General features: G+C 44.3%; 2 long non-coding RNA genes across 8 annotated transcripts in view; one reads left to right on the forward strand and one right to left on the reverse strand.

The window, feature by feature from the left end:
* The window catches only part of Gm17030, a 38,098-nt gene that overhangs the window by 13,053 nt on the left and 3,893 nt on the right, over positions 1 to 21,152 (reverse strand). For 2 of the 3 annotated variants that reach the window (XR_003951158.1, XR_874388.2), the window contains exon 3: positions 15,148 to 15,413. This is a non-coding gene — a long non-coding RNA (predicted gene 17030). Of the gene's footprint in view, positions 1 to 15,147; positions 15,414 to 17,064; positions 17,252 to 21,152 lie in introns of those variants that run through there. The other variant, XR_874389.1, reaches the window with a different exon arrangement.
* Positions 17,801 to 21,152, forward strand: part of Gm29899 — a 34,877-nt gene continuing 31,525 nt past the window's right edge. For 4 of the 5 annotated variants that reach the window (XR_874384.1, XR_003951157.1, XR_383228.2 and 1 more), the window contains exons 1-2: positions 17,801 to 17,951; positions 18,465 to 18,544. This is a non-coding gene — a long non-coding RNA (predicted gene, 29899). The remainder of the gene's footprint in view (positions 17,952 to 18,464; positions 18,545 to 21,152) is intronic. The other variant, XR_874386.1, reaches the window with a different exon arrangement.

Consider the following 21,152-nt stretch of genomic DNA (forward strand, 5'->3'; position numbering starts at 1 on the left):
CCAAATTATGTAAGCAAGTAGATTACATCTTCGCATGAGCAGTTTCATTGGGAATACTCTCAACTTATTTTGATGGACAGATAATGGGCGAAGACAAGGCCCTGCCTTCATCCTGAAAGGTGAGCAGAGAAGCTGCCTCCAGATGAATGTCTATCCAGCTCTTCATGCCATATTTCAGAAAGTGGTCAAGCTTTGGAATTACTCAGGACCTTTAAGATTCTGGCTTAGTACTTCAACGTCAGTTATTTAAGAAGTTAAAGTGTCCTTTCTGTATGGTGTGGGGCTTCTTTAACCTCAGAGGATTCCTGTAAGCATGAGGGAAAAAAATCATGTACTTGGCACAGTGTAATTTCAGTCAAAGCTAACTTTGAGGACCGTTTCTATGATAGGTAAATTCTAAGCCTTTCAGGATACATTGAATTCAAAGGCCCTGCATCAGGTTAGTTCTGTGTTGTGTCCCTTTACTATCATCCCTATCGCCTAGAAGATAATGATGGATTTAGATGAGTCCGATTTGAGTAAGACAGAGTGGAAGGGGAAGGAGGACCTATGACCAAGGACAGGAGAATCTGATGAAGGGTGGGGTCTCTTCTCTAGACAGACATATAGTGACCAGTGTAATGATTTCTATGAAATAACAATCCATAAAAGGTGGTGTCTACCTTCTATTTTTATCATTTTGTGAATTGTTGATACAGTTGTGAATTAGTGTATCTATGTGGGCACTTGTGTGCCACTGCATTTGTGTGAAGCCTAAAAGATACATTGTGAATCAATTTCCTCCTGTCTTGTGATTCCTGGAGATCAAACTCAGTCACCAGCTTGGTTGCAAACACCTTCACCTGCTGTGCCACTCTACCAGTGCATTTGCACATCTTCTCACTGTTTTGAGGCAAAGTGTATATAGCCCTGGCTGGCCTGAAACACAGGGATACAACTTCCTGAGACTAGAATTAAAGACACTCATTACTAAATGAAGGTCTGCTGTGTCTTTCAAGTATAGAGATTAGATGTTTCCAATAAGCACCTCAGTTACCTCATCATCATGCAGAATGCACACTAATAAAGGCTGTTTCAGAAACTGCCTTCAAAACAGCAATGTTCTGGTCTAGACGCTCTTCTGCTTCTCCAGCATATATACACTGCATTGAGCAGACTGCACACTAACAAAGGCTGTAGTCAGAAACTGCTATTGAAACAGCCATGATCTGGTCTAGACGCTCTTCCATTTCTCTCAGTCCAGGAATCAAGTGTATGTAACACATAGCAAAACAAAATGCAAATATATAGAAATGACATCTGAAAGGTCCCTTATAAACACATCTGCATGGCCTGTGTCATTGCCTCCCAGCACCTCCTCCAAACCACTGAGCATGTCCAGACAGTTCTGCCCACAGAGCGCTTCATAAATTCCACTCTCATGCTTTTTAGCGAAAAGTTGTTGACAGAGTGGTATTTCACTACTTCTACATTTAACATACCTTGAGCACTTCTAAACATAGAGGTAGACCAGATGTTTCAAGTAGGGAGTGTTATTCATGTTTACACAGCAGATCAGCAAATGGCAAGTACTTGAGAGTAATTTAAATTTTTTTAACATAAAAAGTGCAACATGTATTGTTCTACTAACTCTTCTTTGCATACTCATACTCCTCCAACTCTTTAACATCTAGAGTGACTAGATGTTGTTAATTAGGAGTCCTTTACCATTTACATATACTGTGTAAACATCAAAGCCAAATAAAATGAAGGACCCTTAGCACAAAGATCCATTGTTTACCTCACCTCTCTGTGGCACTGCTCACCTTCATCAGGACCTTGGAGGACTCTGTTCATCCAGACTGAGGGCTCATCCGAGGCTCAGTCCCCTCCCAGCTATGGCAAAGTGTTCTTAGTGTTCCTGGCACAGCTCTGCCTCAGGCTGCAGAGGCCATGAAGGGCCAGGCTTGGCCTTCCGCAGCCTGCCATTCTTTCAACCAGTCCAGGCCAGTGGCCACTCAACCAGAGACTTCCTAGGAGGTCTCGTTGGGCTTCTCCATGCCCCAACCCTGGAGAATAGGGGCCAACAAATCCTAGATGCCCTGCAAAGAGGCTGCCTCCATCCAGGCTCCTTGTTGACAGGGAAATGGTGGCTGCAGAGTCATGCCATGGCAACAGGAAGGTCACCTGGGCTGTCCTAGGCTCACCTGGTACACGCCTGAGGCCCAGGGGTATCCAATGTGCTTCCAAGGTGAGCACAGAAGTCAAGTGCTCTGTCACTCAAAGTCAGGCTCCTTGGACTCATCACTATCATTACCTGAAAACAGTGAGGCAGGCAAATCCTCAGGCCCTATCACAGGCCACAGACTACCAGAATCTGGAGGAACACACACACACACACACACACACACACACACACACACTGTGGGTGGTGCCATCCTTAGACATGGTTCTGAGTTGTATAAGGCAGTAGGCTCCATGAGAAGTAAGCCAGTAAGCAATGTTTCTCCATAGGTTCTGTCTATGTTTAGAATATAGTCATCATGGAAGCCTCCAGGCCAGACAGCACTTCATAGTGAGACCCTCTCTAAAAATGGATGATGCTCACAATGAGGATGATGATCATGATGATGATGAAGATGATGAAGATGATGGTTGTACCAAGAAATAAAAAATTATATTTTACAGTTTAGGAGCACAAAATTATTCTTCTTCTAGGTCCATAATTAATAACATTTGTTTTCCTGTGGTACCTCAAAGATCTTGCATGTTCCATTCCTGTGTGTTTATATTGTCATCAACTGACTGAGTGAGCCAACTCCTTCCTACTTTGCTTCAGGCCCATAACCCCTCTCCTCCACATGACGTGTTCTCCTGATGCGGCTTTCCACAGAACTTCCTATTGTTCTGTGTAGTTTTAATTTCCTTCATCACTACAGTTTGGAGTTTCTTCAGTATTTTTCTCTCTTTATTGATACCTATTTTCATATACTGAGCTGACTTTCTTATTTCATCCAGCTTTCTGTGTTCTCTTGGAATATGATTATACCTTCTTTGAGTTGTTTGAACTTATTTATAAGTGTTCTTTTGAATTATGGGCCTGGAAATTTCTAGGCTACTTTGGGGACTGGTCATTGTTTTGGAGGACACAAGCTGTCTTGTTTTTTCATGAGACTTATATATCTGGAGTTAGATCACCGGTTAAGACTTTTTATTGTTGTTTTCTGATTCTGGCTGCCTTTCTACTCCTAGTGAAGATGTTTACAGCTTGCAAGAAAGACTACTAGGTTATAGTAGGCTTGAGGTGAGGTTTTCTCCATTTATCAAGGCACCTGTCTCTGTCTCTAGACTCCCATTCCAAGTTTAGCACTGGGTGCAATATACCTGTGTGAGGTAAAGAAAGATAATATGATATAGAAAAATAGAAGAAAGGAAAAACCTTGAGTAGTGTAGAAATAGGGAATAGCTGAAGAGAGGAGCAAGATAAGGTGTAGACTCAACTGTGGGCACAAATTCTTGGCTGACCCCTGGCCTCATAGGATGACCTACGATGAGGGACCTAGATTTGAGGCCAAAGTCTCAGCAGCAACATGGCCTGCTTCCTCCAAGAGCAAGCTGGAGCTGGACTGGAATATGGGCATGCTGCCAAACCTTGAATGGTGAGCTAAAACTGGGGCGAATGTCTGAGTGGACTCCCTTCCTCAGATGGCACACACATGTTATTACAAGATGCCACATATGAGAGAAAATATGTGACATAGGATTTCTTCATTGCTATTCTATCCTCAGGAAGGTCCCAGAGACCTTTCTCTGGGCCTTGAGTAGTCTCTTCAGCCATGGTCCCCAAGCTGCTTCTCCAAGCTGACTCAGCACCACTTCCAAATTCATGTGAAGTACATCACTCTCCCTCAATTCCAAGTAAGGGTCTGAACCTGCTTAGGCATACATGGGCATTTATGGTCATTTCAGCTAAACAAACGCTTGCCCTGTCACTTTATTGTGAAATGTGTGTGTGTGTGTGTGTGTGTGTGTGTGTGTGTGTGTGTGTGTGTGTGTATGCGCACATGCATGAGAGTGCGCATGGGTGATAGAGATAGATAGATAGATAGATAGATAGATAGATAGATAGATAGATAGATAGCAGATAAATTTCAATTTCTGCTGTCCTATAAAATAAAATCTAAGAAATAAAATCCAGGATCAAATCCCTAGGCACATACTAGCCACAGAGACCCCAGGAGTAAGAGCTGTTTCCTTCTTACATGTGATTATCTTACAAACTTTAGAAACTATAATCATGTTTACTCAGCTGCTCCCACTGTGTCCACCAGTGCACAGCTGCTGGCCAAACTTCATTAAACAAGGCAAGGGCCCCATAGCTCTTTCTGTCACTCTCAAACATCATGGAGATTTTTGTTTTAAAGGGTACACAATTTAGAAAAATAACTCAGTGTTATATTTACCCCCTTAAAATGTAAGCATATCATGCAGTTTTGTCAATGATGACTATAATGCTGTGTGGCGTGAGAGTCCCTGCAGACCTCAGTGCTGTGTGGCGTGAGAGTCCCTGCAGACCTCAGTGCTTTGTGGCGTGAGAGTCCCTGCAGACCTCAGTGCTGTGTGGCGTGAGAGTCCCTGCAGACCTCAGTGCTGTGTGGCATGAGAGTCCCTGCAGACCTCAATGCTGTGTGGCATGAAAGTCCCTGCAGACCTCAATGCTGTGTGGCGTGAGAGTCCCTGCAGACCTCAATGCTGTGTGGCATGAGAGTCCCTGCAGACCTCAGTGCTGTGTGGCATTAGAGTCCCTGCAGACCTCTGGAGTTTTCCTGGCTTGCATGACTTAAACTCTACGTCTACAGCAATTCCTTTGTCTCTCAATCTTCCTTCCTGCCAACCCTCTCTCCACTTTTTGCTATAGATATTTCCTAAAACTGGAATCATCCTAAGTGTGCTCTTCTATGAATGGCCTCTTCTACTTAGGATAATGTCCTCTGAGGGGCAGTCATGTGATATCATGACAAGATGCCCTTTTTCTATAAATGTGCACAGTGTATAATCCATCTTCTTTTCTCGCTCACGCATTGATGGACTTTTCGGTTGTTCTCACCTCTTGGTATTGTGAATAGTGTTCCAATAAAAGCACGAACACAAGAATCTCCGTGGGATGCTGGTTTTAATTCTTTTGGATAAAATTCAGAAGTGGGGTTGATGGATCAGACAGTAGCTCTCTTTTTTTAGAACCTTGATAATGCAGTGGCCACATCATTTTATATCCCTACCAACTGTGTGTACCAATTCTACTTTCTTCCTATGTTTGTTAGCACATATTGGTTTCTGCATTTTGTTGCTGCTGTTGTTGCTGCTGCTGCTGCCGCTGTTGCTTTTCCTCCTCCTCCTCCTCCTCCTCCTCCTCCTCCTCCTCCTCCTCCTCCTCCCTCCTCCTCCCTCCTCCTCCTCCTCCTTCTCTTCCTCTTCTTCTGACAATCACATTAGCAAATGTGAGGCCATATACCCTCATTCCCATTCCTCTGATTTGTTGGTTTATTGAATATCTTTTCATGGCCCTTCACTGTTTTCATTGCTTCCCTTCTTTAATGATATATTTCAGATTTTATGACCTTTTGTAAAGGCTACTTCTTTTCTAGCTATTGTAAAATTTTTCTTTACATCTTGGATACCTATCTCGTTTCAATAGATGGCTTGCAAATATCTTCTCTAATTCTGTGAACTGCTGCTTCACTCTTCTGTGTCTCCTTTGCTCTGATGAAGCTCCTTGCTGTGACACAGCCCCACTTGCCTATTCTCAGTCTCACTGCCTGGGATCCCTCTTACCTTGCTGGTGAGAAAGTGGGGGCTCTGGAGACAATTGATAGTAAACCTGCAGCCCAGGATTTCTGGCCTGAATTCCATTATTCTTTCTCCAGCACAAGATAAATGTGAGAAAGGATTGCTAAGACCAATATTATGAAAATGTTCCCTTCTGTTTTTCTCCAGGAGGTTTATCATTTGGGGTCTTTACTTAAAAGTGTGTGTGTATGTGTGTGTGTGTGTGTGTGTGTGTGTGTGTGCGTGTGTGTGTGTGTGCACGTGTGCGCGCACGCGCATGTGTGTGTATTTATTTATTTACTTACTTCTTTATGTAGGGTATAACTATGTAGCTCTGGCTGACCTGTAGCACACTATTTAGACCAGGCTGGCCTTGAACTCACAGAGACCTGCATGCCTCTGCCTCTTGAGAGCTGGGTTAAAAGTGTGTGCCATAGGCTGGTGAGATGGCTCAGCAGGTAAAAGCACTGACTGTTCTTTCAAAGATCCTGAGTTCAAATCCCAGCAACCACATGGTGGCTCACAATCATCTGCAATGAGATCTTATGCCCTCTTCTGGAGTGTCTGAAGACAGCTACAGTGTACTTACATATAGTAAATAAATAAATTTTTTTTAAAAAGTGTGTGCTATGTCAGCCTTTCATCTATTTTGAGTTGACTTGTGTATGGAGTAAGATAATTGTCCAGTTTAATTTTTTTTACACATAGATATCTAGTTCTCCAATACTCTTTTAAAAGACCATCCTTTCTCTGGTAATACAAACACAATTCTGGCAGCTTAAATCACCACACACACAGTGTTTCTCATGCTTTATTAGTTCTGTTTCTAGGTGTTTTCTGCTTGTTCTTTGTTGTTGTTTTTGTTGTTGTTGTTTGTTACTGTTGTTGTTGTTGTTGTTGTTGTTTTCACTTCAACATTTTTCTGTTGCAGACCAGATGTCTTCCTCCCTGGAGCAGCCCCTCTCGTCTTTCCGTCTACATATTGTTCCTGATTGACCTTTTAAAGTTCTCACTGTTTCTGCAAATTGGTGTCCACGTATTTGAGCACCCTGCTTTCTGGCACCCATTCATCCACTGTAACGAATGAAGTACTTCACTTGTTTGTCCTTTACACACTTCGCTTCAGAAAGAAGAGGCCCGTGAAAGCACAGCACTCGCTCTCCCTCCTGGAATTTAGGCTTTGGGTCCTGCTTGGGCACCATTTATGAGTAATTCCGACTTATGACTCTTAAAAGGTCATTTTTATAGTACCTACCTCCTCTCACATTTCTATAGTGCACAGTTTTCTTGAACATGCTCTGTTTGTTACATGGACCCAGATAGAGAAAGGTTTCTGGTCTATTTGTGTCAACTGGCCTCTTTCAGATGCCAATGTTGATGTCTCTCCACATCCCTATTCCCCTGCCACAGACACTGCTGCTTCAGCTGCCATTCCTTTGCTGCCAAGATGGGCAGAGCCCTCCAAACCATGAGCCAGAGTAAGTCCTCTTGTTTTATGTTGTATCTTGCAGGGTATTGGGTCAAAGCAATGAAAAAAGTAACTAACACAGAAAATTGGGACCAAGAAGTGGTGTCATTACTGTAATAAACCTCACTGTGTGGGTCATAGTTTTGAGGGACTGGTTTGTTGGAGAGTATGGGCTGGCAAAGCCTTATCATGCTGTACATAGAACTTAATGTTGTAGTCTCATAGCCATGTGGAATGGAATACTGACAACAATGAAAGGTTGGATTCATGACGTTTCAAGTGAGAACAGGGATTCTACCAGGAATTGAACTAAAGACCATTTATGTCACATATGTTTGAACAAAGAGAAAATCCTGCCTCCTCACAATTCTGGTGCCCCAGTCTTGACCCCAGCTTTGTAGCAAACCATATGCTGTGTCCTTCTCTTCTTCTTGTGTCCCTCTTTCTCCACGGGTCACATATCCTCTCTCCACCACCACATCCCTTTGTCTCAACTACCAACTTTGAGAGACACTCCCTGGAACCCTGCCAGCAGTGCCCACCAAGGAAGCTGGTAGGCAATAGTCATTCTCCCTCCCATCCTCCAAATCCAACCCCCCAGCCTCATCTCCAGCTTTTTAGCAGACGACCTTCTGCAACTCCCCTTCCTCTAAGCCTCGATTACCAGGAGACTATGAGAATTCTGGTGAGAGATACAGCTTTCCTACCTCCAGTACACACACACATACCCTACAGTTCTAACCCACCCTCCTCCTTAGCACAGCTCTTAATACCTAGAAACATGTTCTACGTGGACCCTCAGTGGCCACACCTGGAAGACCCTCAGAAGCATTCTCTACCAGGCAACCCACAGCCACCACCCTGTACTTGATCCAGAGAGGGGGGCAAGCCTAGGAACAGAATAACCCACTCAACAAACACAAGACCAGATACTAACACCTAAATTACACTCATCCCAACCCCAGTTGCTTAAAGCCATCATAAAAATAAAACTGATAATAGCCAGAACAATATGTCCCCACTAGAGCCCAGCAACCCTACTATGATGGACCCTTGGAAATGCAGCATAACTTCAGAGCCTTCACCACTTACAGACTGGGTCCATGACATTAGAAGGTATTCTGCATATTATCAGAGGAGAAAGGTAAAAACCAACCCAGCTACAAACCTGTCTCAGTTAGGGTTTTACTGCTGTGAACAGACACCACGACCAAGGCAACTCTTATAAAGACAACATTTCACTGGCTGGCTTACAGGTTCAGAGGTTCAGTCCACGGCAGGAACATGGCAGCATCCAGGCAGGTGCTACATCCACTCCAGTAGTGACTCGCATTACAGGTTTAGAAACCTGGAAGCAGTCCTGAGGCAGAGTTTCAAGGAAATAGCCTCTTGGAACCTTGGCATTCCCATAGCTAGAATGCCCCAGATTTGTCCCTGCAATATTGTGGAGGGTCTTGCATGCTTTCTTACAGTATTTTACTGGATAAGAGTTAGAAGTCTCAGGGCAAGCTTAGCAAAGTATACTTAGAATCTTCATTACAGCCAGGTGTACTACATTGCATACTAGAAGAAAGTTGGTAAATTCTTTTGACAAATGGAGATTCCCTACAGATAATTAAAAGAACAGCCAAGAGCCAGGCGTGGTGGCGCACGCCTTTAATCCCAGAACTCGGGAGGCAGAGGCAGGCGGATTTCTGAGTTTACAAAGTGAGTTCCAGGACAGCCAGGGCTATACAGAGAAACCCTGTCTGGGGGGGGGGCGGGGGGGGGAGAAAAAAAACAGCCAAGTTACACTCATATGCAAGAATTTGCCAAGGCCTAGGAAATAGGAGGGTTGTGGTATTGCATTATTCATGAGAAGGTCTGCTAGAGCAGAACCCCCTGGTGCTAGCTTTCAAAAGGCTCAAAGGAGTAGCACAAATTGTAACTAGGGTGTGAAATCCTTACCTGCCATTAGCTGACCCTAGGCAGGGCTGTTTTATCTTTACTGTAAATATTAGCTGACTCCTATAAGTCCTTTGAAGTCATTCCTCTGTTTTGTGTCAGATATTTCAAAGTACTTTGCCTGCTGTGACAGCCTACCCCTTTCTTTCTTTCTTTTCTGTATTATATAAGACTGGTGTTCGCTCTATGACAATACATTCAGATTCAGCACACTCTCTCGTGTCTGTGTCTGTCTGTCTGTCAATTCTCACTGACTCTTTGCCCATCTGTCTGAAACCCTGATTCCCACGGATTGGGGGGGGGGGGGGTGAATGGGCCTGGTCCGTGGCAGGCAGGCATGGTGCAAGAGGAACTGAGAGTTCTACATTTTCCTCTGAAGACTACTAGCAGAATACTGACTTCCAGGCAGCTAGGATGAGGGTCTTAAAGCCCCCACCCACAATGCCACACCTACTCCAATAAGGCCATACCTACTCCAACAGGGCCACACCTTCTAATAGTGCCACTCCCTGGACCAAGCATATACAAACCATCACAAAACCTTTGGTCTACAATGACTACCTACCTACCTGCAAGATGTACTAGGGCAATGGTGGCACACAGCTGTGGGTGTGACTAACCAATGTCTGATTTGACTGAAGGACAGCCTCAAGAGATAGAATCTATCCCTGACACTTTGTGAGTGACCAAAAACCTGAAACAAGATAGGCCAGGGATCTAGGGTAAAACCAAATTCTAAAGAAATTTAGCCATAAAATGACTCCTAAAAACACTCTGCCACACTCATAGATCAATGCCTTGCTCAGCCATTATAAGAGACGCTTCCTCTGCAGTGGATGGAAGTGAATACAGATACCCACTGCCAGACAAGTGTGCATAGAGTAAGACCCTCTAAACCTCAGGCCTAAATGGGATGGCTCTATCAAACCCCTCCCCGCTCCAGGGCGCAGGAACTCTGCAGAAGAGAAGGTGGGAAGAATTTCAGAGCCAGAGGGAATGAAAGCAACACAAAGATAAGGCCCTGGAAACCCATCAGGGCTGACAAGATAGGAATTCACAGAGACTGTGGCAACATGCACAGAGCCCGCACAGTCTGCGCCCGCTGGGGTAGACACAAGCCTCCATCCCAAACTTAGACGCTATCTCCAACTGATCACTTGTAAATGAAAACTTGCTTTTCTCAGCGTGTATACACTGGTGACAGGACTGCTCTCAGATATGGTTGAGGGGAAGGTTTTTATTGTAAGTATGAAGGAAAGTACAACCAGAGGCATCTTGAAGAGTCTAGAACAGAGAGAGTAAATAGCAGGCTGAACATGGCCAGCACACTGGACCTGGCTGTGAGAGGAAAGAAACATGGGGAGAGAGAGCGGAAAACAAAGAGAGTGTGACTAAGGGAGACCAAGACAGAGGGGACCAAGAGAGTAGAGTGATAAGGACATAAGAAGATGGGCGCGGGGTGCTTAACAGTTGGAGAAGCTTAGAGTAGAAGACAGGTGAGAAAAGCTGGGAAGACCGCTGGTGCTTGTGATACCTAGGGAGCCTGGAGGTCACTCGCGTGCTGTGGTGTGTGAAAAGGCGCCACAGTAGCCATTTGATGTAAGGTTGTCCCACTGGGGATATAAACCACTCCTGAGGGCAGGACCCATGCTCAGGAGTAGATGGCCAACAGCAAACAAAGTCAATGGCATCCCTGGGGGATCTGTGTCCTGTATTTTATCAGGACATTAAAAGAAAAGCTTTACAGATGTTTGCTTGTGGATTGTGGCTTCTGGTTTTGTGTTTTAATGGGACTCCTGTGCAAATGTGTGTCTTTGCATCTATATGTGTTTCTTGTGCTTTTTCTTTGACTCTTTTTCTTACATTTGTTGGTTTTGTCCTAGTCTGCTTTGTTTGTTTTTGTTTTATCTTTTTTATTATTATTATTATTATTATTTGTTATTCCCACGGATGCAAGGATAAAGGCCACCTACCCAGAGTATGGTCAAATTAATTAAAGTGTACAGTTCATTGAAGCAAGATTTCTTTACTCATACCCACAGGCTGTATCTCCCTAAGACGGGGTTCTAGAAATCAGCACTGGGCACTGGTGAATTCGAGGTTTTTATGGTGCAGGAGTAGGGAATTTCCAAATGGGGATTTGGTAGGCAAATAAGTGAGGTTACAGAAACAGAACATAAACATAACAAGTTGATCATAACAACTTCCTGAGACAAAGACAGTTATAAAGGGAGCATCACTACAAAGTGATCATAACAGGTGGTCATATCAACAGGTGGTCATAGCAACAGGTGGTCATAACAACAGGTGGTCATAGCAACAGGTGGTCATAGCAACAGGTGGTCATAACAACAGGTGGTCATAACAACAGGAGGTCATATTAACAGGTGGTCATATCAACAGGTGGTCATAACAGGTGGTCATAACAACAGGCAGTCATAATTACTTTTAGAAAAAAAAGGGCATGTTTGCCAGTCCTGGAACAGGTAGTACAGAATATTTGGGTAAAGGTTATCTGTGGGGTATAGCCCAATCCTTGAAAAACATATTTAATCATAAACAAAAATGAACATTTTTTTTCTTTAAGTTGACTTTGAGGCAGACTGGTTTATCATTATTCTCTAAATGGCTCTTAGTTTTCTAGGAAAGATGGAAAGGGTGTGGGTTCAGATTGAAGGAGAGCGAAAGAGGATCTTAGAGGAGTTGGGTAGAGGAAACCATAATCAGAATGTATTGTCTGAAAAACATTTTCAATAAAAGAAAAATGCAAAACGAAAGAAAAAAAAACCTGGCTACGTTCTTCTTTCGACTTGAAATTTTGAGCAAAACTAAACTCAAAAATAAAAGATAAATTAACAGAGCAGAAGGAATTCCAAGACTGCACAAAATGATCACTACTGACCACATTTAATGAGGTTTATAGTGAGAATTAAAGGTAAAAATGTAGAGAAGAAAGATGTGGAAAATGATGCCATTTGAGCCAATGCCTGAACCAACCGAGCTTTCCCCCGGCCTCCTACTCAAGTTGAACGACGAAGGGATCAGTTTTCCCATGTCTAGCCAGAAGCTCAGAGGTGCTCCTGTAACCACCAGTGAAATGGAACCAAGCTACAGCTTGAGCTAGTGGCTGAAATGGGAAGTGCCCCTCACGAGGTCCTAGATTTGTAGACATGTAGAACACAGTCTTTATGGGATTGCAGGGTTTTTACCGAAGTTCTAGAAAATCAGGCAGTGTGCGGGAGAGCTTGGGAAGCTACTTCGCATGAACACTATGCCAAAGTGGATATTCGAGGGTGCTGTAAACGCCAGGAACAGGGGGCTCGCTGAGGAAACTACAGGCGTATAGTAAAGCTGGCTCAAAAGAAAAACTACACGTGCCTCGGGGAGCAGAGCTTTGGGACATCAATAATGAACTCCGTTTAAGCCTAGGTGATAGAACTACAATCTGAAGATGCTGGCCATGGGGCTTCTGGGTTTCATGTTTTTCCCCCCCTTAGGTTTCAGTTTTGCCTTGATCTAGTCTTTCTTCTCTAAGTTTTTGTTCCTTCCTTTTAGAAAGGGAGTTGTCAATCCAAGCTGTTGTCTGTCTGTTATTACTTTGGGGGTTGTTTTTTTTTTTTTTTTTTTTTTTTAGTGTTTTGTTTTGTTTTGTTTTGTTTTGTTTTGTTTGCATTCACAGCTAAGTGTTTGCCTTGAGTCTCAGAAGAAACTTTGGACTTTGAACTTTTGAATAATGTAAGACTACAAAGATCTTTAAGTCCCACTCAATGCATTGTGCACTGTGAGGTGGGCATGAGTCTATGGGGGTCAGGAACAGAATGGTATATAGTTTTTATGTGGAATGTCTCCCATAGGTTCACCTGTTTGAGCACTTGGTCCCCAGCTGGTGGCACTGATCAGGCTTAGAGACCTTTAGAAGGCAAAGGTCACGCTGGAGGACCCGAGTCCCCAGGGCGGAGAGTTGGCCTTGAGGGTTACAGCCACCCTGCTTCTACTCAATTACTCTGCTTCCTGCCCAGCCACCAGCGTGTGAACAAGCAGCCCTGTGTTCCCACCACAGCAGACCCAGCCTTTCAGTCTGTCACACCTGACTGTTCATGAGGAACTGTAGGCTCTCAAACTGTAAGCCAAAAAATAAATAAATAAATACATTTTCCTATCCCAAGTGGAGAAAAAACCTGAAAAGAATAAAGAAAACTAAAATATTTGGGGGTGTATTTCAGTCTTAGAACATGGACTTAATACATGTGAGAAACCCTGTATCTGGTTCCCAGTACTACATGCATGTAAACACAATGGGCTGAGACAGTGAGGGGGAAACGGCGTAATGTAGAGTAGTTAGTACAATGTGGGCACACGGCAAGGGAAACTCATTAGTGATTACTATCATAATTTGTAAATATATACACAGATATACTAATAAAGCATCAGAGAATGATCGCTGGGGTCTTTAGGATAAGAAGGAACAGCACTGGGCGTTCCCTTGAAAGCAGAAGCCAATAGAGGTGCAGTCGATCCTGAATCGCTGTGGCGTGCATCTCTCGGTTTTACTCAGATTGCATATGCGTTACCCATCACTTCTGTAGAAAATGGCTTTTCACCATCCCCTGTACAGAGTTCTGACCTCATCCCTCTCCAATGGACCACAGGTACTGGTTTCTGTTTGCCTCTGATTTCAAAGCTGAGCTGCTATAAAGAGCTTATATAGGGCCTGGAGCATAAACTAGAGGTCTGAGAATGCCATCTGTACGTCTGGATCCAGATGAGCCTGTAACCCAGCAGACTCCAGATGTCTCCAGCTTATAGTTTAATGGCACTCCTTTTTGCTTATTTGGGTTTGATTTTCATTCCTGATACAGTTGTAGACACTGCTGGAGTGTATCTCTAAGTTGTGATATGTAAGGAGCTCATACTTTATTATCCCAGGAATATTTTAATCTACTTGCCATTTTCCTCTGAAGAACTGTGCCTGCCTCCAATCCTTCTGCCAGATCAAGCGTCACCGTTTGTTCAAGTTAATAAGAAATGGAGATGTGATTGAAAATCGAACCTAACCAGTTGTACAGTCTGATGGCTGTCTACATCAAACTTTCTCTCCACTCTGAGATAAGAGTGTTCTCAAGGGACTGAAGACATGGCTCCGTGGTTAAAGGCGCTCACCCACTTAGTGGCTCACAACCCCAGTTCTGAGGAGTTGTGAACCCTCAGTTCTGGAACCCTCTTCTGGTCTCTGTAGGCACCAATCACGGCATGCAGACAAAACAGTCATACATATGAAATAAAAATAAATAAATCTTTCAGTATGATTTCAATCTCAGTGTATCTCTGATATTTAGATAAAAATCAGAAAAAAATAGAAACTTTTACTTTAAGTGCCTTTAGGAGCATTACCACCAAAGATCTTGATCTAAGTCCTCCGCACCCATCCCCAGCCTCAAGTGGTCACAAGTCCTTTTCAAGAAGAAAACACTTTTGAAATACCAGCTACTCAGCAAACAGAAGCGGGAAGACTACAAGTTCAAGGCCAGCTTATCTACAGAGTGAGTTCAAGACCAGCCTGGGCAACTTAGTGAGACTCTCTCCAGAGAAAAGACAAAGGATGCAGTTCTGGGATACAGTGCTTAGCTGGCGTGTGCGGGATCCGAATTCAATCGCCAGCATTCCGAGAGAACAAAGCAAAACGCCTAGCTTTCCTTTCCACAAAACACAAAATTAATGCACAATGGCTCCTACATAAAGGAAACGAAGGGGGAATGGAACTTGAATTCTAGTGGAGAAATTTTATATCCAAGCAAATCCCTTTCAAGCCATGATTAGGTAGGTGCTCCTGTCAGCACAAACCGTGGTCCATAGTTACTCAAGAAGAACCACACTTTCCCAAGTAGGGTGTACAGCAGAAAAGCAAGGCCCCAAGGAAGGGAAGAACTTACCTGACCTGCGTCTCTCTGTGGGAGAAGGAAGGATGGACGAGAGGTCTATGCTCCAAGTCAAGGCTAATCCTAGGAAAAGGTGAGGCAGCCCCTCTGCTGCTCTGTGCCCAAAGGTGTGGACAAAGTTCCTGTTCTCACAGCTCTCTGCAGTTGGGGAAGACCCACCAAACAGGGTTTGCAGTGTAGAGTGACTCGCACCAAAGACCGAGAGCAAAGGACAGGGTACCATGGCCATGTCTTCAGCAGCCAGGGACATCTGAAACGATCTGGTGGTGAGAGAAAACTAACTTAGAAGAAGGGAGTACTTTGCTGAGCCCTCGGAAAGCGGCGGAGGCAGGCGAAAACAAGTGAAAAAACGGTTTTCTCCAGTATTTTAGTCACAGAAGGACCCAACACAAGCAAATGTGGGAGATGTGGCTGTAAAATAACAGGTCGCCGCATCCCCATGGAAACCACAACCTAAGGAGAGCCCTGTTGTTGCCGGCTGTACTGTGGGCGACCCTCCGCTAGGGGGAGGAGGATAACACGCAGGCGGTCTCCCAGCGGGCTCCAACTCATCCTGATCTGTGTCGGTTGTCCATCATCTCTCAGAAGAAGTTGTAGACGAAATTACTGTGTGGGCCACTGAGCAGGAAGGTTGTCTAGAAGTATGTCTTCAAAATATACTTCCCAGATTCCCGGAGGCCTTGATTCATGACATGGGGTCCTGTTTTCTGTGTTATTTGCACCTTTCTTTGCCTACCTCCCCCTCCCTTCCCCTCCCCTTAGCCCCCTCCCCCTCCCTCTCCCCCTCCCTTCCCCTCCCCTTCGCCTCTCCCCCTCCTCTCTCTCTCTCTCTCTCTCTCTCTCTCTCTCTCTCTCTCTCTCTCTCTCTCTCTCTCTCTCTCTCTCTCTCGGATTTAGGGACTTGGGCTTAGGATATAATTTTCAAAATGGCCCTAATTATATTTTTTGTCATATGTACTACATATTTAAGTGAAGCCGTGTCCTCAGTACTGACGATTGATTATAAGATCAAACTATCGATCAACTCTGTAAACGTTTAAGATGCTCCACATCCTGCTGACCATCTTGGTATAAAAACCATTACCTCGCAAATTTGTTTCCATCTTTACCAAATGATAAATTATATATGTACGCAAAAGAATCACTTTAAAATAAACTTCCTTATTAGTATGTGATGCCAATTTTATAAATTTAGCCATGAAATTTTCCTGTCACTCGAGGGAAAGGCAGCCCTGGACTTGAGACCTAAAAGGGACTTTTTCCAGTTTCTCCTCTAGAGGGCGCCAGAGGTCTTCTGCCAGCCAGGGACGGTGACCGCCACCAAGAACCTCCTTCTGCAGACCTGGTTCACATTGCTGCCTTCATTCTGTTTCATCTTAGTTTCAGGTAGAAGTGGACAGACAGGAAGAAATAACAGAGAAAGACATGTAAGCAGCTCAAGACTCTTTAGGGCTTAAGAGTAGTTTCTAAGATCTGTCAGCAGAGTCTCTGCCTCTCCTCCTGTGTTTCCCTTTGGCACATCTCTTTAACAGCACTTATACCCATAGAGCCCTTCTGATTTCCAACCGATTTTCCCAAGTATTATGTCCTAAGGGCCTCAGACTTCTGTGAAGACAGCAGAGAAGGCTCAGAGGCCCGCATTGCCTTTGGCAAGCAGGGTTGTTTTATTTGGGACACTGAGCTGGTAGAGACTCCCCCACTCAGCTAAACCAGGACCAGCTCCATTTGTGTATGAGGAGGATCAAGGAGCCAGCTTTGGGGTGGGGCCTGAGAATGAGCCTTCTCAACCACTAACCTCAGATGCTACCAGTCCAGAGACTGAGAACGGCTTTAACACACACCACATGCTTGCTAATTTGATCCACGCCCTGTAACTGGATGGGTGTTGTCCATGCCTGTGGAGGGACTCACCTCAATGGCCAGTCTGTTTCCCTGCTGAGGAAGGTTGGTAAGTGTAAATACTGGGTTCCAGGGGCACATTCACAGAACTTGGTGCTGTCCAGAGCAGGCTCAGGGCTTCTCTGCTCCTGGGGCTGACTGTCTTTCAGAGGTTTCTTTAATAGCAGGCAGGGGTGCTTGACAACTGTTCCTTGGACGGTGTTTCCCATTTAATGGGGCAGGAGCTGGTTTGAGCCTATAACTGGGGAACTTACCCCGCTACAGCTACGTCATGGTTTCCCTCCCCGTGCATCAGTCTCTGCCCCCCCCAACCCCCCAGCACTGAGTAAAGGGTTTCCTCCTCCACACAAGCTACTTAGGAAGCACGCTTATTTGAGCTTTACATGGACTATAATGTAAGGAAACAGGAAAAGAGGACCCTCCCTGTTCTCATCTATGGCATAGTGTAGAGATAAAAATATCCTTGAGTGTATCTAAAATTATCAGAGGAGAAACAGAAAATGCCAAATTTCACCTCTTTAGAATTCTCTGTGTAAATGCTGTTGGGTTTCCAAAAATAGTAAACTTCAGCCTGCCTCAAGAGAACTATTTTTTTTTTCTTTTAACATTGTCTCAATGAGTAACTGCTAGAGCTATAAATAAGATCCTGGCTTCAAATCCTGTCGCCAGCTTAAAGGAATTTACAGTCAAGTCCCCACTTGTTCATAATTAACTACAGTATCACACCAGGCAAATCAAAGTCCACACACACAGTGCGGGAGGTGGGGGAGAGGAGCTCGTTTTCACCTAGGGAAGACGAATGACAGCCATAGAAGAAGAGGCATCATCCTGTCTCTAAATGGCAGGAGGACTTTGTATAAGCCTTCCAGACAATGGAAGCCATGTGGGCGAAGACTCAGGTAGGTCCTTTCATCTGCAGACTGTGCAGAGCCTATGAGTGGAGTGAGCGCCACAGCCGTGGCACTGACGACAGAAGAGCAGTTCTGACCTGGGAGAGACCTGCACATGGGTCAGAGCCATGCTGCAGAAGGAGTAAGGCAGCTTTCAGGAATGAGCAGAGAAGAGTGGAACAGTAAGAAAGACACCCCTCTGTGCCCCAGGCTGACAGTTAGAAAGCTGTTTGGGGAACACGGGTTCACTATCTTTGCTGTGACAACTGACTCCTTGGACTTTGGTTTTCTTGCCTGGTGCTGGGTAGCGCCCTGTGATTCTGTGATTCTGAAGGCGTTATGTTTGGCAAGCATGACTCTGGCTTAACTCACTCCTCGCCCTTCTGATTCCCCAAAATGATGCGATTCTGTTTGGCGAAATAAAACGCAACCAAAATTCCTCTTGATCCAGCTGTGGTTTGGGGACTGGACTGAGAAGATGGAATTCTTAACTTAAAACTGAGTTCTGACCCATCTTCTTAGGAGCCGACCTCTGTCATAGCAGCCTTTCAAACATGATGTAGAAGCGATATTCATCTTACTGGGCCCGTAGACATGAGAAGGTATGTCTCCAGTTCTGAAAATGAGCAGAACTTATGTTGTATCTTACAAACACAAGGGGCAGAGACCAGATTTCATGACTATTACTAGAAATCTCAGACAATGGATGAATCGCCTAAAGCATCACTTGAGTCAGAAAGCCAAGTATCTAAAAGCCAAGTAGCTAAACCCTTAGCATTTATCTCAGAATACTCGGGGCAACCTAAGTGGGCTGCAAGAGCCCCCAGGTCTTGGCCTGTGTGGGGGGCAATGGTCCAGCTCCGGCTCCAGCCAAAAACAATCTAATGAGCACCTTTTGTTCTCTGGGGGCTGGGGGTGGGGGTGGGGGGACAAAGCTCCGGCCACAGAGAAGATTCAAGGGAGAAAAATGAATCACCAGCTACCAGGAAACACCAGGAGCTCTCTAAATAGAGTGAAATCCTGTACAGGGGTGAGGCAAATGTTTTAGGAGCTGCAACGGAGACAGGCTAAAGAAAGAGACCCTCCAGCAATACAGCAAGGGAACAAAGCCAAAGCCACACGCGCTCCGGGTAGGAGCTATTCCTAGGACCCTTAGTGACATTCCCCAGCAGCTGCCCCGGTTCCCGGTGTCCACCATGACTAGCAGCATCTGCTTAAATATGTGGAGACTGTCTCCACTGTTCAGTCCTTGTCCAAATTGGCTTTGTGAATGAAAGGGCTGTGCTTGCAGTTGGCGCATGCGCCTTCAAGCAGCACAGGGACCATCAACCTCTGACCTCCACAGGAGCGGCAGCTCTCTGAGGGATCCATCTGTGGCCTGGGGAGGTTTTAAACACTCTTTGCTAGCTTTGAAGCCTGGAGCATCATGGGATTTGAGCTGAATCTCTTTTGATGACCTGTACATCTTTAATTAATGTGGTTTATTATTTTATATCATCCTTACTCTAACTAAGCTCTTCATTCTGTTTCGGGGTCTTCTGTGGTGTTTCTAAATAAGTCTTTTTTCAGTAGACCTTTATAAAGTTAACAGTTTAAGTTTATAAAGGTTAGCAGGGAGACATAAGGAAATATCATAATGAACTGGCAGGGACTAACTTATTTCTACCAGTGTTCTGCCAAATTTGTTCTGCCCTGCCCAGTTTTTCTCTAGGTATACTAAGTGGATCCCAAATGTTACAAAGGTCATCTGTGAGTGATGTGAAACCCACTGATAGCACATTAAAAAGAATTAACACCGATATTTCTACATCTATAACAATGGGGGTTTTTTTGTAACATAAAATATCCAGCATCCCATTCTCTTTTAAACTTTAGAGGGGGCAGCCATGGCATGGATGTAGAGGTCAGAGGAAAAAACTTGTGAGAGTCAGTTTTCCCCTTCATTCACCATCATGTGGTCATTGGGTCACTGGGTCACTGGGTCACTGGGGCATGGGGTCATGGGGATGGAACCCAGAATGTTAGGTTTCTACTGAACCATCCCTCCAAACCTCCACTTTCTCTGCTGTCTTTAGAGGTGGGCTGTTTGAGATCCACCAGAGGTCCATGCACAGACATTTGTCCCTGACCTTTGTACCACGCTCTTTACTTGAAGAAGGAATACGGTCATGGGTACTATGGAATTTCCCTCATTTCAGACTGGCTTGTTGCGTTCTTGTGGTGTGTTTGCAAAGAACTGTCATTCCTTTTAATTGAGAAATGAACTTAGAGACCACAGTCTCTGCTCAAGGTGTATTCTTTATTCCTAGATTGTCATTGTTTACAGTGTTTTGTTTTCAGAAAGAAGAGAGTTGAGGAACATATATACATTTGAAAATGAGAGGCAAGGACTTTCTGTCTTGACATCTTTAAAAGCTTAGTTTGCCTGTCTGCTGATAGTGTATTTACTAATTTTAGCGTGTCACACATCCGTAGTTTTAAAATCTCAGAATCCATGTTACTTACAATGAAAGTTCTGAACATAAATATGTTGGTTAGGTTTTGTTTTGTTTGGTTTATTTTTGTCTTTGTCAACTTGACACATATTAGGGTCATCTGGGAAGAAGGGACCTCGATTGAGAACATTTCTCTTTCAGATTAGCTTATAGGAGAATAGGAACATTTTTTTCTTTTGCTTAATGGTTGCTATGGGAAGGGCTAGCCCATTGTAGGTGGTGACATCCCTTAGCAGATGATCCTGGGTTGTATAAGAAAGCAGGTTGAGAAAGTCCTAAGGAGCAAGCCAGTAAGCAGCACTCCTCCATGGCCTCTGGTTCAGCTCCTGCCTTCAGTTCCTGCCCTGATTTGCTTCATGATAAACTGTAAGCTGTAAGATGAAATGAACTGTCCCCATCTCTAAGTTGCTTTTGATCAAGTTTATCACAGCACAGAAACCTAACTGGAACTCAGAGTAAGATTTCTTTGCAGGAGTCCTGTAGAGACAGTATCGTCGTCTCTTAAGAATCCAGGGGTGTTGATGATAGTGCCTTTTTTATATAATAATGCTTTCCTTCATTCTTTTGTTTCTGGTTTTACTCTTCAGACTTCTTTAAGTATCTGCTGAAACCTGGTTGTTGTTTCAAAGATAAAAGATGCTTAAAACATCCTTGTTAGTAATAGGGAGATAGTTTCAATAAGTGCAAAAATCAAAGTTATTGAGTAAAAGTCCCA

This window comes from Mus musculus, chromosome 14 (assembly GCF_000001635.26).
Source record: "Mus musculus strain C57BL/6J chromosome 14, GRCm38.p6 C57BL/6J".
Classification (NCBI taxonomy): domain Eukaryota; kingdom Metazoa; phylum Chordata; class Mammalia; order Rodentia; family Muridae; genus Mus; species Mus musculus.